The sequence below is a fragment of the Taudactylus pleione genome, unplaced genomic scaffold, assembly GCF_031769625.1.
Source record: "Taudactylus pleione unplaced genomic scaffold, aTauple2 ptg000145l, whole genome shotgun sequence".
Lineage (NCBI taxonomy): Eukaryota > Metazoa > Chordata > Amphibia > Anura > Myobatrachidae > Taudactylus > Taudactylus pleione.
The window spans coordinates 3,970,256-3,988,846 of NW_028284547.1; the positions used below are offsets into that span (position 1 = coordinate 3,970,256).

General features: G+C 42.7%; 1 pseudogene across 1 annotated transcript in view; it reads left to right on the forward strand.

Moving 5' to 3' along the window:
* The window catches only part of LOC148522636 (uncharacterized), a 764,886-nt pseudogene that overhangs the window by 58,565 nt on the left and 687,730 nt on the right, over positions 1-18,591 (forward strand). The window contains exon 4 of the transcript XR_015878527.1: positions 8,203-9,311. The product of XR_015878527.1 is annotated as an uncharacterized LOC148522636 (transcript). The remainder of the gene's footprint in view (positions 1-8,202; positions 9,312-18,591) is intronic.

Sequence of the window (18,591 nt, forward strand, 5' to 3'; positions counted from 1 at the left end):
ACTTACCTTTTAACGTTTGGGATCTTCATCCCTGCCGGGGGGCTTCCGCTGTCGGGTTTTGAACCGCCGGTCATGCTGCCGGCGGTAATACCTACTACACCTATACTCTCCATTTACCAAATTTTAACAAAATCTGAGCTTGTGAGGTATAATCAGTGTGTTGATTTGACACGGAATGACCCTTTCAGTACTTAACATTCTTTAAGATTTTGTGCAGGCTGTCACATAGCATTGCATTTATTACCTTTATTGAACATGACAAACGATAAAGGGATATAGGAGGGGGAGGCCCCTGTGCTGGTTTCATGTAAAGCATGTATGGCCTGCTTGTCCCCTCAGGACTTAAAGGATGGTTTGCGTATTGTCCGTTTATAAAGAGCAACCTCACCAGTCCAGTTTACCGGTCTCTGGACAAGAGCCACCTTGGGTATCCTCTTTGTCCCAGGTAATGAAGCAGGTTGTGGATTGTATGGCTGCTCCCACACTGCCTCCTTGGATGGGGTGACCACAGTATGCCATTTTTGCACCTCCTATGCATCCTTCCTGGATGGATGTTTATTTCCAGTCTAGTCAGTGTATGGCACCATCTAATGTTGATACCAGACCGGCAGTTACTAAGGTGCTTAAGCGCAAGTTATCTTTTATCAGTCTGCCCAACATATGGATTCAGGTGCATCATCAGAGGAATCAGATGATGCGTCTGGTTCTTCTCCAGTGTCTAGCTTGAGGGAGGAGGACCATACGTCCACAGTGGATGTTCCTTCTTTGGTGAGGGTGGTAAAATCAATCCTAGATATTCAGAATGATGAACCAGCTAATAGTAAAAAGGCTCCAGTGTTTAATCACCACTGAAAGGTAGTGGAAACGGAGTTTCCTGTATCTGAACAGCTCACTGAGCTTATGGATGAGGCATGGGGTAACCTGGACAAACTATTTTATGTGAATAAAAGAATAACATCCGTTTTATCCTTTCCCAGGTTCTGTATATACGAAGTGGGAGGTACCTCCTACTGTGGATGCTCATGTGACGCTTTTGATCGGAAATGCTTCATTGCCTATTCCGTCAGCATCTTCACTGAAGGATTCCAAATTTAGAAAAATTAAAATTAAGCACACCTTAAAACAATATTTTCATCGTCTAGAGCTGTTACTCGTCCAGCTATGGCTGGAGCCCAAGTAGCCAAAGCTGTTTAAGAATGGATGATGGGGGCATTGGAAGATTCTCTACCAAATGCTACCAGAGAACAGATGATGAATATCTCCCACATACGGGAAGCGGCTTCCTATCTAGGAGGAGCTGCAGTAGATGCTAAAATTTTAGCTTCTAAGGCATCAGCAGCTTCAATAGTGGCGTACAGGGCCCTTTGGTTAAGATCCTGGAAAGCTGATACAGGAAATTAGAAGGCGCTGGACGTCTTACCTTTCTATGGAAAGGTACTTTTTGAAGCAGAGTTGGATAATATAATAGCTACTGTGGCAACTTCAAAGTCAGCAGGTCTGCCATCTTCGGCAACTATAAAGTCTAGGCCGGTTTCTTTTCGGTCATTCTGTCCCCAGGGATGGGCAAGGGAACAGTCTTCCTCTAAGCCGACTAGTTTTCGCAAGACAAGACAAACTAAGATGTCTGGGCCGGCAAGACGTACAACTTCTAAGTTGGATGACAAACCCTCGTCCTGATAGGGCGAGCCTCCTCCTGGGCGCTCCCAGGGTGGGAGGCTGACTTCAGTTTGCAGATTATTGGTGTCAACCAACAACAGATGCCTGAGTCTGATTAGTGGTCTCTCAGGCGTATGCCCTCACTTTCAGGAGGCATCCTCCCCAGAAGTTTTTTTACACAGATCCTCAATCAGATGTGGTCATAGCCTTGGCCCTTCAGGAAACCATTCACTCCCTGCTGAAGGCAGGGGTAATAATTCCGGTTCCTGTGTCGCAACATGGAAAGGGTTATTGTTCCAATCTATTCCTGCTTCAGAAACCGAATGGGGTTTATCGGCCCTATACTAAATCTACCCTCAACAGGTTTATCCATGTACCCAAGTTTCGCATGGAAACTCTCCGATCAATTATTTTGGTAATGGAGACGGGGGATTACATGGTTTCCCTGGACATTCAGGATGCATATCTGCATGTTACTATTATACCATCCAACCAATATTTACGGTTTGCTGTCCTTCAGCAACATTTTCAATTTCAGGCTCTACCCTTTGGCCTATCTACGACTCCCCTGGTGTTTACCAAAATAATGGCAGTCATGACTGCCTTCTCAGGCGGCAGGGAGTCAGAATACTGCCATATCTGGATGATCATCTGATATTGGCACAGACTCCGGTTGTTTTACAGAGCCATCTTCAGCTGACCATAGCCTGCCTACAAAAGCACAGCTGGATCATCAGTTGGAAGAAATTATCACTTTCTCCAACACAGCAGATGGTACATCTGGGAGCTCTTCTGGATTCTCAGGCACAAACTGTTCCATTCCATGCCTCTGCAAAATTAGATTTTTTTTTCCAAGTGGAACAGACAGTAACATTAATAAAGTCCCAGAGGATCATTCTCGCGCCAGAGGTTAGTCACTCCCTCCTGTGGTGGCTGAGAAAGGATCAACTAAACAAAGGATACCCAAATTGGGTGCGTCTAACCACAGATGCCAGTCTTCGTGGATGGGGGCAGTGACAGGTCATCAAACCTTTCTGGGAAGATGGACAGAACAGGAAAGTCATCTGCCAATAAACATTCTGGAACTGCGAGTATCCAAAGCACTTGTCATGGCACAGGACCTGCTCCAGGGCATGCCAGTGCAGATCTAGTCCAACAATGAAACTACAGTGGCCTACCTCAATCAGGCACAAGAAGTTATGCAGCCATAAAAGAAATGACAAGGGTTCTGATTTGGGCAGAACGTCTTCTTCCGGCCATATTGGCAATATTCATACCGGGAGTACTCAATTGGGAAGCAGACATCCTATGTTGCCAGGACATACATGCCGGAGAGTGGTCTCTCTCTGGTAGCCCCATTTGTTTACCAGGAGCTGAAATACTCCCAAATGGAGAGATCTCATGGCGTCACAACACAACCACAAGGACCCCAGGTATTGGTCCATGTCTAAAGACCCATCAGAAGCCTTAGTGGACGCACTGGCCATAAACTGGGACTTCACGCTGGCATAGCTCTTTCCTCTGATTTCCCTCCTCCCAAGAGTCCTCAGGAAATTCAAGCAGGAAGGAGGAACAGTAATGGCCCAGACCTCATTGATTTGCCGACATACAGAATCTATCAATAGACAGTCTGTATCCTCTTCCTCTGTGGCAGGATCTGCTAATGCAGGGTCCCTTCCAGTATCCGGACTTACCTAGTCTGGCTTTGACGGTGTGGCTCTTGAATTTTCCATCCTAAGAGCAAAGGGTATTCCAGTTCTGCTTAGGGCACGAAAGCCTGCCTCTGCCCGCATCTATTACAGCATTTGGCATACTTTGGTTGATGGTGTTTCCATAGGAAGTATGATCCTAAGGTGTTCAGGATTTCCAGGGTACTGGCTTTTCTCCAGGTGGGTTTAGACCGTGGTCTCTGCCTGGCCACTTTAAGTGTGCAGGTTTCTGCACTATCAGTCTGGTTCTAGAGGAAGATTGCCTCATTACCAGATGTTAGAATTGTTTTCCAAGTAGTTCTGTAAATTTAGCCTCCTTTTGTTCCACAGATAGCACTGTGGGTTTTGTCTTTGGTTCTTAAGGGGCTACAAGCTCCCCCATTAGAACCTCAGGACTCTGTAGATTTGAAATGGTTGACAGCGAAGACACTTTTCCTCCTCGCTATCTTTTCTGCTCGCAGTCTGATTTGGCAGCGCTTTCTTGACACTGCCCATTTTTGATTTTTCACCAGGATAAAGCTGTTCTTCGTAGAAGGAAGGGTTACCTTCCTAAGGTACTGTCCCATATTCAAATGGATCAAGGAATTGTTATTCCAGCTTTTCAGGCTCCAGATCTTTCTGTAGGTGAAGCCTCCCTGGATGTAGTTCGTGCTTTCTGTATTTATGTGGAGCGTACAAACTCTGTTACAAAATCAGATGCTCTTTTTGTATTATATGGTTTTCACAACCGAGGATGGCTAGCTAATGAGCAGACTTTGGTGATATGGCTAATCATGACTATCTTTCAAATGTACACATAGGCTGATCTCCCTGGTCCAAACAAGGTGACATTCTGCTCTGTCTTTAGGGCACATTCTGCTCGGTCTTTAGGGCCATCGTGGGCATTTAGTCATGGTGCCTCTGCTGAACAGATGCTTCCTTTGGGTAATGAGTTCTCCTTTCTGCTCAGGAGCATCCACCACCCTAGGGGGAACTGCTTTGGGACATCCCCATGCTATCCATGTGGATCCCTATGGACCCAGAAGAAGAAAATTAGAGTTATGGTAGACTTGCCTAGATAACTCCTTTTCTTCGAGGTCTACAGGACACCCACCCTGACACACCTGGCTGCATGGGTAATTTTTTATTTTGGTCACTGATTCCCTCATCTTGTATAAGAGTGTTTCTGGTGCATGGTTACTCTTCCTTCTCCTCTTTCCTTCTCCTGCCTGGAGGCTTGTTAATTAAACTGAAGGCCTATGGCTAGTAGTGAGGAATATATGGAGGTGGACCTGAGGCATCTCTGGAGCTGAAGCTTTAACTGTTTGGTGCCTGGATCTCTCCAACCATAATATCCCCATGTTATCCATGTGGATCCTATGGACCTCGAAGAAAAGGAGTTATCTAGGTTAGTCTACAATAATTCTAATAATTGCCCAGGCTACTAGTGGGAAAAGTACTTTAATTCGGGTGGCTGCTCCTAAACTGCGGGGTCCACTAGAGGTCATTCTGCCAGGGGCTGCTTCTTTCCTGGCAGGGGTTCGGTTCCTAGGGGCAGATTTTCTGGTGCCAATTGCAGCTCAGAGGTCAAGGCTCTGGAGAAGCCTAGCACCTAACAGAGTTTATCTCCACGCAGTCCGGTCGCCAGTTGGGCAGCTGCTCAAGTACCGGGACTATTGGGTGGAGTTGACTTCAGATGCCTGGATGCTGGGCATCATTTCCAAGGGTTACATCAACCTCAGAGGTCCACCACCACAGCAATTTGTCACCACAGATCTTTGCCTGGAGGCAGAGAAAAGGGTTGCATTAGCCCAGGCTATTAATTCCCTCCTCTGAGAGCGTAATTTCTCCAGTTCCTCCACTGGAACAGAAACTGTTTTTTTACTCTGGGACACAGTCATAATTCTGACGGTTGGGATGGCTGCTCTCAGAACGTCAGCATCAGAATCCCGGCGCCGGGATCCTGACTGTAAGTAAGCAGGGTTAGGGTGCGAGTGAGGGAGGATGTAGGATACCTACCAACTGGTCTCTATGCTAACTCTGTCGGGATGCTGGCATCAGTATTCTGACCACCGTGATCCCAAGCGCCGGCATCACATACCCAAACTTTTACTCCAACTTGTTCCTGGTTTGGAAGCCGAACAATCTTTGTGCCTTCACACCAGGTTGTGAGAGAATCATTTTTGGATGGAATCTCTCAGATCTGTGATCCACAGCATGAGTTTTTGGCCTCTCTGGACATCAGGGATGCGTATATTTACATGCCCATTTGGCCAGATTATCATTCCCTCCTTCGGTTTGCTCTTGGCTCTGATCACTTTCAATTTCAGGCTCTGCCGTTCAGTATTGCCACAGCTCCTCCATTTTTCATCAAGGTCATGTCTGTCTTGAAAGCTTGCTGCGCAGATAAGGAATCACTATCATTATTTAGATGATCTCTCCATGAAGGTTGATTTGTAGAGGTATCTGGATTGCGCGGTTCAGGTACTTCAGGATCACGGCTGGATCCTGAACTTGGAGAAGTCTCACCTAATCCCTTGTCAACATCTTCAGTTCCTGGGGCTGGTATTTGACACCTATCTCTAGTGGGTTTTATTGCAGGAATCCATCATGTCATGCTGCGCACAACCGTGCAGCTGCAACGCCGGGTACGGGGGGACCTGGGCAGCGTCTGGGCCATCTGCTGAAGGTGCTCAGTGCTGCCTGGCATTAAAAAAAAAAAAAAAAAAAAAACTCCAATCCCGGCCAATTTTAGGTCAAAATCCTGGGATCCCTCCAATCCTGATCTTGGGATTGGCCTCCCTTGTCCTGATGCACTCAGACATGAGACAAATGCTCACACATACTCTGCCAAACATCTGCATATTTATTTCATAATACAAATAATTTCTTAATTTTTCCTTAATATAACAAACTTTTCTGATCTACCCTATTCCCTAGTTCTAAACAAACCATGTCTCTTACATAGAAATATCCTATTTATCCCACAAAAGCCTGGTATCTCTTATGACATTGATCACGGTTTCTTCTCAGGGTCGCAACTAGGGGTGGTGGGGGGCTGGGGCTAGGGGGCACGTGCCCCCCACCTGCAGCCCTTGTGTGACAGCGGCGCAGTCATTTTTATCATAATGTGGTGCTGGTCGCGAACTAATCAGCGGCTGCTGCTCCACGTGCTCAGATTGGCTCGCGACCGGCACCACGTTAAAATGATGGAGGTGGGCGCTGGCGCTGTACTTCTCTCAAGGAAGGGCTACCGGCGGCTGCCCACAGGGTGGGCGGCTTCAAATGTACACCTGCTGGACTGCAGTCGGAGAAGGGGGATGAGGTGAACGACTGCGGGGTGGGGGCCATAATGGTGTAAGGGACATTAGTGTGTGTGGTGTATAGGTGGGTATTCGTGTACCTGACATAATAGAGGGGGGTGCCAAATAATTGCCTTGCACCGGGTGACTAAACTCCTTGTTTCGGCCCTTTTCCTCTACACACAAGACTAAGCAGAGTGACAGTAAGATGGTCACATTATCCCCATTCCCATGGTGTGTGCAGAGATAATGGTGGCATCCTGGTGCATCAGCTGACAGTAGGTGTGACAGGATCGGTAGCATGTGTTACCCATCTATAGTCAGTGCTGGGGGTGAGTAATGTATCATCTGCACATTCTAAGGTCACAGTATGAGGATTATACAATTTGTATAGAAACATTAATAGACCAGATGTATACTTATAGTATAAGAATGTAGTGTGTCCCATGTTGGTGTAAAACCTGAACCGATTTTCATGAGAACTGCATCATTTTGTAGTGGAAACTCCTAGAATAACCTGCACTTTGTCTCATCTGAATCCATCCAGTTAAAGCTGAGCAGTAACAAAATGTATTGACATCATCACCAATGCAAGAGATAGGTGTGACACCATTCATGGTTGGTAAGGGGTGGGGGATGGAGGTGCTTTGCTCCCACCTGCGCTTGTATAGGATAGACTACATAGCAGTCTGTGCATGGGGCACACAGTGACATTGGTGTAAGTGGTGGGTGAAGGCGTTGCTGCCATCAGTCAGTTTAGCATTGCTGGTCAGTGAGCCACTCCCACAACAGGGCCCTTATGGAAAGCGATAAAACTAGAACACCCCAAATAAAAATTTTTTGTGCAGAAGTGATTTCAATGTGGGCAACAGCTAGTGTACTATATAAGTATTAGTATCTGCTGCAGGAGTGTAGAGGTCGCTGTGCTGCGCGTGTGACTGGAAATGGAGTCCTAGCAATTTGGCAATATATACAAATATAAAAAAAAACAATGGTCAGTGACTAAGGCTGCGTACACACCTATAGCTATATCTGTCCAATCTGGTCCATAATCCAGTGTTTGGGAGCAAAAATCTATTGTTATTGTTTCCCCAACATTGCCAGATTTTCCTTCCCACCATACAGATTGGACAGATATATCTATAGGTGTGTACGCAGCCTTAGGGGGGATTAATGTATCAAGCAGGGGAGAAGCTGCCCGTAGCAACCAATCATTAAGTACATTCTATAGAAAGAACCTTTTGTAATACATGTGTTGCTTATTAAAGCGATGATCTGGCAACCTGTTAATTATGTAATATAACATTTCTGCCATAAAAGTAGACTTACCCCGGTAATCTTTATGCTTTTACATGTTATCTTTCTTACAGGACAATTGAGCAGGATTCCCACTAAGAATATAGAAAGATATTGTGGAAAAGGGTCATTGTTCTCTGATCAAGCCAACTACAGACGTCATCTCTTATACCTCTGCTGGATTCACAAACACTATTCTCATTTTCTGTATATTAGGAACAGTCAACAACTCATTTGTTTCTCATCTAATACACGATGAGTCTCACGGGAAAGAAACCGCATCTGTGCTCTGAGTGCGACAAAAGCTTTACACACAAATCACGGCTTCTACGACATCAGAGGAGTCACACAGGAGAGAAACCATTTAAATGTGCTGTATGTGGTAAATGTTTTTCCCATAATAGACGTCGTCTTTTGCATGAAAGGCTTCACACAGAACTGAAGACCTTTAAGTGTTCTGAATGCAGCAAGTGTTTTTTCCATAAGGCTCATCTTGTTCGACATGAGAGGATTCATACAGGAGAAAAACCATTTAAATGTTCTGAATGCAGCAAATGTTTTTCCAGTAAGTCTCATCTTCGTAGACATCAGATGACTCATACAGGAGAGAAACCATTTAAATGTTCTGAATGTAGCGATTGTTTTACTTACAAGCAACAGCTTGTTACACATCAGATGAGTCACACAGGAAAGCATTTAAATGCTCTGAATGTAGCAAGTGTTTTACTGACAAGAAACAACTTATTATGCATCAGAGGATTCACACAGGAGAAAATACATTTGCATGTTCTGAATGTAGCAAGGGTTTTTCCTGTAAGTCAAAACTTACTACACATCAGATGATTCACACAGGAGAGAAACCATTTACATGTTCTGAATGCAGTAAATGTTTTACTGGCAAGAAACAACTTGTTGTACATCAGAGGATTCACACTGGAGAAAACACATATGCATGTTCTGAATGTAGCAAATGTTTTTCCCTTAAGTCACAGCTTGTTAGTCATCTGAGGATTCACACAGGAGAGAAACCATTTGCATGTTCTGAATGTAGCAAGCGTTTTTCCATTAAGGCAAGTCTTGTTAAACACCAGATGATTCACACAGGAGAGAAACCATTTAAATGCTCTGAATGTGGCAAATGTTTTACCGACAAGAAACAACTTGTTGTACATCAGAGGATTCACACTGGAGAAAACACATATGCATGTTCTGAATGTAGCAAATGTTTTTCCTTTAGGATACAACTTGTTAAACACCAGATGATTCACACAGGAGAGAAACCATTTAAATGCTCTGAATGTAGCAAGTGTTTTATTGAGAAGAAACAACTTGTTAGACATCAGAGTATTCACACAGGAGAAATAAACATGTAAATGCTGTGTATGAAGAGAGGGTTTTACTAGAAAGTTGACACTTAATCACATGAGGAGTCACTGAGGATCTGTGTAATGTATCATGTGTTTCCTAAGTAAGTTAACTTGTATCACCACAATATGTTTTCAAGGGGGGAAAATTTTTATTCATTCTTGATAAAGACAGGTTTGACAAGAGGACTTGGGGGCGATTTCCCCCTGGGATGGTCTCTCTGTTATACCTCCTTATTTAATAAGATAACAGGAAAGAGGGGAAGGCGATATCATCGCACTGACCAATGAAGATAAGACCTGTATTCATATATAAATAACCACTATTCCTATGATAACGTGTCTGATCCTGAAAAAAGGAAATGCACTAAGGTGGTGGTGGTGCTCACTAGAGTTAGGGTAAGTAGTGAGAACAAGCAAAGAAGGAAAAACTCTGTGATGTGAACACTCTTGAAAATAAATGTATTAATTAAAACATAACTTTTATTAAATTACCTATAAAATAAATTATCTAAATGTCAGCAAATCTATAAATCTTTAAATGATGGTACAAAGAAGACAGGGATACTAATTACACAGAGACATAATCAAAGGAAAATTGAAAAAATTCTGAGACAGTGATATAGATGCTGATATAGAGATATGCACTAATAAATAAAATCACCCACTACAGCTCCACATTGAATCATGACATGAATAGTTACTACATAAATATGTGGCGAAATATAGAAAAAAAAAAAAAACAACATAAACTCTATACCAAAAACCTTTGGTGTCCTATATAGAGAGCAAGTTGGTATTGTTAAAAAACAGCACACACTTAAATTACCTCAAAGAGGAAGTAACAGAGTAGTCCAGGAATAGAATATGCTGCTGATGACTCTGCTGCGTCCCACCTAACCCTAAGGTCATCTATGGGAAAACTACAGGGCTACCTGCATGCAATGATCCTTGGAAACAACAGAGTGAATGATACGTTACTCAGGTAAGCCTTCATGCCCCTGGGCATCTCGCTGGTGTATAGGACGCACAAGAGAAGACCAATCTTCTGAGTTAGTATTCAGTCAATCAGAGAAATAGAATAGTGATAGGCTCATAAAGAAATCTCTAGGTACACGTATAAGTATTAAAAATCAACAGAACTCAAAAAATAAGAGATAAAGGAATAGTTAGGGAAAAGGACCAATACTACCAGTTCTACCACAACCCACTTGTTCCAATTGCCATAGGTGGGAAGTGTGACATAGAAGGACGGTAAACCCTTTAGAAAAAAAGAAAATGAGTGGTACGTTACTCAGGTGTTCCTTTCTGCTTTCAGGTGTCATACCATAAGCATAGGACACCTGATGAGAGAAGTATTAGCCTGAGATTGTATCTAATCATATAAGAGGGATAGAATAGTAAGAACTAAATTACATAAATTAGCATAGATTATTCACACAGAATATAAATCAAATGAAGCATGTGCTGCACATAATGTGCCAGAGTATGCACGTAATAGTATCTATGCATTTATGATCAATCTCATATGTGAGATTCCAAGTTAATAATAAGCTGCTAATTACAATAGTATGTGTGCTGCCTCATATTTTCCTGTATATTAGATCTGCATCTAGTCATTCACATGTATGCAGGTACTAACAACTAATCAGACACATCTATTTAGACAAGTGTAGTCTTGTGGTAGAAAAATATATATGGTAAAGCATATGTATCACATTTAAGACTGTACCCTCCATTCATTGAATGTAATGGCATAGATCACAATTTAAATATAAATCCTCATCCACATAGTTTGAAGGCGCATATAATAATATGCAGTATACAAATAATCCCATATCTCTCATCAGGTGTCCTATGCTTATGGTATGACACCTGAAAGCAGAAAGGAACACCTGAGTAACGTACCACTCATTTTCTTTTTTTTTAAAGGGTTTACCGTCCTTTTATGTCACACTTCCCACCTATGGCAACTGGAACAAGTGGGTTGTGGTAGAACTGGTAGTATTGGTCCTTTTCCCTAACTATTCCTTTATCTCTTATTTTTTGAGTTCTGTTGATTTTTAATACTTATACGTGTACCTAGAGATTTCTTTATGAGCCTATCACTATTCTATTTCTCTGACTGAATACTAACTCAGAAGATTGGTCTTCTCTTGTGCGTCCTATACACCAGCGAGACGCCCAGGGGCATGAAGGCTTACCTGAGTAACGTATCATTCACTCTGTTGTTTCCAAGGATCATTGCATGCAGGTAGCCCTGCAGTTTTCCCATAGATGACCTTAGGGTTAGGTGGGACGCAGCAGAGTCATCAGCAGCATATTCTATTCCCTGACTATTCTGTTACTTCCTCTTTGAGGTAATTTTAGTGTGTGCTGTTTTTTAACAATACCAACTTGCTCTCTATATAGGACACCAAAGGTTTTTGGTATAGAGTTTATGTTGTTGTTTTTTTTTTTTCTATATTTTGCCACATATTTATGTAGTAACTATTCATTTCATGATTCAATGTGGAGCTGTAGTGGGTGATTTTATCTATTAGTGCATATCCCTATATCAGCATCTATATCACTGTCTCAGAATTTTTTCAATTTTCCTTTGATCTATGTCTCCGTGTAATTAGTATCCCTGTCTTATTTGTACCATCATTTAAAGATTTATATATTTGCTGGCATTTAGATAATCTATTTTATAGGTAATTTAATAAAAGTTATGTTTTAATACATTTATTTTCAAGAGTGCTCACATCAGAGTTTTTCCTTCTTTGTTTGTTCTCATACCTCCTTATGTCCCTTATACCTGACAGTTGCTGCCTCACCTCCCTCTAATCTGAATACTATGGCCCAGATTTAACAACGATATAATATTCTTATCACTCGTTACTAATCTTAAATAGTGCTCTAACCACTCAGCTCCTAACATTCACGTGTTTGCAATATGACAGGTGCTGATTGTTTGGAGCACCATTTAAGTAAGCAGATTGCTGTGTTTTAAATAGAAAGTAAAAATGAATTGTCAAATGCAATACTGTATTGCATTTGACAATTCATGTTTTTCTCTCTTTAAAACATTTATACACAGTGCACTGCTTACATGTTTACAAGAGTACCACAAAATTCTCAGAGCTGCTTAATATATTTACCATTAGTGCGGCTCGCTCTTAAGAGAATACTTCTAGGATTGATAACAAGAATATCACTTGTTGGTAAATCTGGGCATATGTATTACTAGGTTATGTACCTGGTTTCCCTTAAGGCGTTAGATATTTACGGTTTCAATTTCCGTCTCGCCACGCCAATAACACAATAATCCTTCACTTCTATAGTAATGCAACACCGCTATAGTAAGACATTACCTTCCCTTACCTGTGTACTAACACATTTCCCTCCCTCCCCAGTGGTGTCACATTCGGCATTCCCCTCCCTCACCTATGTAGAAATTCAATCACGTCCTCAGCTGTAGTAACTCATTTCCCGCACACCCCTGTAGTAACATATTCCACTCCCTCACCTGCTGTAGTAACACATTTTTCTCCTCTGTAGTAACAGATTCCCTTCCCTCACTATTCAAATAGGAGAACCACACCAACTGCCAGTGATGTTTGGGGTGACAGTTGGTGCTTGAATTCTAAATTGTGCTGCAGCCACGATGAGCCAGTCAGGACATTGCACAGGGGGAGGAAACATTTTAGCCCCTTTTGTCCCCTTAGGAGTCGAAATTCAAATAATTCCCTTCTTATTGGGCAAATATATCATGGAAGGAATATACTCCCCGATTTTCATATTTCTAGGGGTTTTGGCTGGGTGTTGATGAGTCAGGACATCTTATTTTATTTATATATATATATATATATATATATATATAATATATACCATATCATTTTAAACCAGGACGCTCATGGATTACACAGGTTATATGGTTTATTAAAAACAGGTGAAATCCAGGCTTGAAGTCAGCAACAGAACCTGTGTAATTCATGAGTGTCCTGGTTTAAAGGGATGATATATCTATATAATAAAATTACAAGTTGGGGCACTCATGGCATCATAAAGAATCTCATGCAAACAACTGTTATTTCGATATATTTAGTTCATATTGTGATTATGATGACCTAAATATATTGAAACGTTGACTTTTTTTTTGTAATGAGAATCTTTAATTTGCCATGCATTGCAATTTTCTATTTACCTCTATGTGAGGACACTGGCACAATACTTTCTTTTCAACTAGTATCACAGTAAAAGTATACACAATACTAAGATGTAGTACATAGTGATCAACTGAGACAGATCAGTGCTACATGTAGACTGAAGGACTGTGTTAAAATAATCCGTGTAATAACCAATTATGTTACTAGCTGCTGTCCCCATAACACTTGTTGAATAAAAACTGATCTGGATAAATGTGATTCTGGTTTAGTTTGTATGGAATGAATAAAACAATTTGGTTCTACATTTTAGAAGATAGAAACAGGAGAAATACTTAGGTGATCATGTAATAATGACAATGTGGCAAAGAATAATAAAAACTTTAATCATTTATCATTAGTAACATTCAGCAAATGGATTATTTGTTTCCTTATAGCTGGTGGTGAAATGTAAACACAGGGTCTTCCTGCCAATCAGGGATTGCTCAGTAACAGGAAAGATACACGGGGGGGCTTCAATTAGCCATGATAATGCGATAAGGTTTTGCAAGTTAAGTTATTGGATGCTTCGCGTGATATCGCTTTTCGCCTGTATCGGCTCTTTTTTTTTTTTTTTTACAATTCAATTCTAAAAATTGCAATGCGGCATTTGCGCGATAATTATTCCTGGTTTTACCCGCAATAAGTATAGGGTAAAATGGGGAAATCACCCTGTACACCCCCAGAAAAGTCAAAATGATATAGGAGAACAGTATAGAAGTGTATTAGTGGCCATAATAAAAGTATTTGGGGTTCTTAAATTGTGCCAAATGGCTATTATATGTATGTATCTAAAACAGTGCAAAAATGCAGGAAAGCAAGTTTTTTTTATTCTGCAAACTTCTTTTGATGCCTATAAGTATATATTTGTGTAATTTAAACCTTCAAAATATGCCTCTGGCATCCACTTGCAATCTGAAAAACACCTCTCCCATTCTTACAGCACCCCCATATACCTGTCCCAGTCATACAGCACACCCATATACCTGTCCCAGTCATACAGCACCCCATATACCTGTCCCAGTCATACAGCACCCACATATACCTGTCCCAGTCATACAGCACCCCCATATACCTGTCCCATTCATACAGCACCTCCATATACCTGTCCGTCATACAGCACCCCCATATACCTGTCCCAGCCATACAGCACCCCCATATACCTGTCCCACTCATACAGCACCCCCATATACCTGTCCCACATCGATTAACCCATTTTCCTGCACTTTGTACTCTTTCACCCCAACACTGACATGTCATTTGCCAAATTAAGCTAATTAAAAAATATATATTTTTACCTAATTAGTCATTTAAGGAGGGTGTCCCAGTGGTTCTGAACCAAGTCCTGACATTTTACCTTAAAATAGTGATTTTCCCCAACGTTTCACCTGCTGAGGAGGTAGTGAAAACTTTTCACGTCTAAATTCTATGTAGAATTCACAGCCATGAAAACAGCAGCTAATACGATTGCATGACAAGTATCTTTTCGCACGTTTACTGCTGGCTGCTCTTTTTCATTTTCACCTGTCCTCCAGAGGAACAACTCAGACTAAACCAATCTACCTGCCCTAAACAGCTTGGCCATCTTATGTCATTGTTCCTAATCCGATGTATTACTACCGCACAGGCGGTAGAGTATATAGGTTAGTGGGTTTCTTTGCTACCCCATTTCCGTGGTTCACAGTGTATTAACAGCTTGAGAAACTGCTTATATGGATGAGTCCTTTCCCTACAATATGTAGCATCCAGTAATAAAATATTTCTCCATCTTTATTTTACCCACCACGTTCATATCCTTCCACCGTCATGGTGGGAGAGAGAACTTCATACTGTATGTATATTTCCCCATATTATGTATATTCTTTGGGGTCCATAGGCATCAACAGGGATATCATGGGGATATTATGGTTGGATGACCAGGAACCAGTTAAAGCTTTGGCTCCTAGAATGCCCTGGGTCCTCCATATATACCCCACCCCTAGCCATAGGACTTGTTTGTTCATTTGGTGCGGCAGGATTCAGACGCACCTTTGCAACGGGTCTGCTCAGGCAGTCCTGAGCTTTTTTATGTTTTTTGAGTTGGCAGTACCAAGTGTCCGTGTCAAGACGCACGTACTGCGACTCCATCTACTGGGTTCTCATTAGGGCAGAACGTCATCTTCCGGCCATCTCGACAATATTCATTACGGGAGTACTCAATTGGGTAGCAGACTTCCTAAGTCACCAGGACATACATTGTGGAGAGTGCTCTCCATTCTTGAGTGTCTCAGCTCCTGGTAAATGGGGTCTACCAGAGATAGATTTCATGGTGTCACGCCACAAACACAAGGTCCCCAGGTACAGGGCCAGGTACAGAGACCCATTAGCAGCCTTCATGAACGCACTGGCAGTAAGATGGGACTTCAAGTTGGCGTATCACTTTCCTCCAATTTCCCTGTTCCCAAGAGTTCTCTTTTAAAAAATTAAAGGCAGAACAGTAATACTGGTGGCTCCGGCTTGGCCCAGACATCATTGGTTCAAGACATACAGAATCTGTCTGTAGACAGTACGTATCCTCTTTCTTTGTGGCAGGATCTGCTAACGCAGGGTCCCTGCCAACATCTTGAATCTTCCATCTTAAAAGTGAAGGGATTTTCCAGTTCTGTAATTCAAACGATGCTTAGGGCACGGAAGCCTGCTTCTGCCCGCATCTATTACAGAGTTTGGCATTCTTTTGGTCAGTGGCGTTCCCATACGGAATATGATCCTAAGGTGTTTTTGCAGGCAGGGTTAGACAGTGGTCTCCGCCTGGCCACTTTGAGGAGTGCAGGTTTTAGCACTATCAGTCTGGCTCCAGAAGGAGATTGCTTTATTACCAGATGCTAGAATTTTTTCACAAGGAGTTTTGCGAGTTCATCCTCCTTTTGTTCCACCGGTAGCACCGTGGGATTTGTCTTTGGTTCTTACGGGGTTACAAGCTTCCCTATTTGATCCTTTCGACTCAGTAGATTTGAAGTGGTTGACAGCAAGAAGAAAAAGTGTCTTTGCTATCTCTTCTGCTCGCAGTCTCTGATTTGGCAGCGCTCTCTTGTCGCTCCCCATTTTTTGATTTTTCACCAGGATAAAGCTGTTCTTCGTACAAGGGAGGGTTACTTTCCTAAAGTAGTGTCCCGTTTTTATGTGAATGAAGAAATTGTTCCAGATTTTTAGGCTCCAGACGGTGAAGCCTCCCTGGATGTAGTTTGTGCACTACGAATTCTGTTACAAAATCAGATTTTCTTTTTGTGTGATATGGTTTTCATAAACGAGGATGGCCAGCTAATAAGCAGACTGGCGATATGGCTATGCATAACTATCTCTCAGGTGTACACACAGGCTGATCTTCCTGTCCCAAGCACAGTGACAGCACATTCCACTCGGTCTGTAAGGCCATCATGGGCATTCAGCCGTGGTGCCTCTGCTGAACAATTGTGCAAGGCAGCCACGTGGTCTTCTGTCCACACTTTTCTTAGGTTTTATACCTTTGATACTTTTGTATCCCAGAATGCTTCCTTTGGGCAATGAGTACTCCTTTCTGCTCAGGAGCGTCCCCCACCCTAGGGGAATTGCTTTAGGACATCCCCATAGTATCCCTGTGGATCCCTATAGACCCCAAAGAAAAAATATAGAGTTATGGTAGACTTACCTAGATAACTCCTTTTCTACGAGATCCACAGGGCACCCACCCTAATGTACTTGGCTTCATTGGGTGATTTTCTTCAGCTACAGATTCCCTCATCCTCTGTAAGAGTATTTCTGGTGTACAATTGTTCTTCCTTCTCCTGCCTTTAGGCTTGTTAACTAAACTGAAGTCCTATGGCTAGGGGCGGGGTATATATGGTAGACGACCCAGGGCATTCTGGGAGCCAAAGCTTCAACTGTTTATTGCCTGGTCTTCCAACCATAATATCCCCATGGTATCCCTATGGACCTCGAAGAAAAGGAGTTATCTAGGTAAGTCTAACCATAACCCTATATTTTCTTACACACCATCCATTGCCCGGAGCTCTGTATACTGCTACCACTTTACATGTACAGCTTTATCCTGGGATGTAGTTAGTAGACTGGCGGACAGCATGCCGCCCGTCTGAATCCCGACGCTGGAAGTCCGACACGGGACTTAAGATAGGCGTTGAAATACAGGCGCCTATCTTAATCCCGATACCGGTACACAGACAGACGCCAGCCTGAACCAGGGTAGCTGTTAACTGCGAGGGGGGAGGTTTAGGTACAAAAGTGGTGTTAGGTTTGGGGGTAGGTACTAAGGGGAGTAGGGTTAAGGGTTATGGTGTGGGGTGTGGAGGATTAGGGGAGAAGGTAAGTATACTTACCAGACCCCTGTTGGCATACCAACCATCAGGATGCCGCTGTCTGTATTTTGACAGGAGGCATCATGACAGCTGGCATTACATACCCATTCCCTTTCTCCCCTGCATCGGCATAGTTTGGCTGTGACATAGCACAGTGCAGTGTTCCTCACAGTGCCCAATTCCTCCCCATCCACAGGAAACAATGTCTATGGGATTTCCGCATTTAATTTTCAAACTCCGACACTCCCAGTACATTGGATGTATTCTCTGCTGTGGGGTGTGGTCCATCCAGACTTTTTAATCCTCCATGAAAGCTGGAGGAAGGAGGCATTGCTGGATCCCTTGTTACATATGCAGAAATAGTAAGATGCGCAGTGTATATAAACAGAGCTCAAAGTTGTCCCATGTAGGTTTTTGAAACTCGTCCTCCCTGCCACACCCCAGCCTGTTAGGTGGAGCAACTCTGAGATGGTGCCTTGTCACTGACATTGGCGTAGCTGAGTTTGCACAGGGCACATAAAATAAATAAATATATATATAACCACTTGAAAATTGTTCTTTAATATTTTGGCTCTACTTACACTAGAAGTGCAACTAGTTATGGAATAGGGGCCTATTGTATAGGAGCCCCCCCCCCTAGCCTGGAGAAGTGCAGCACCTTGACGTGGCTTCGATTCCACAAGTGGATAGAAAGATGTTGTCCCATGCTGTCTGTATATCTTCCCACAGCTCCCTGATATTTGCAAGTGCAGGATCTTGCGTGTGCATTG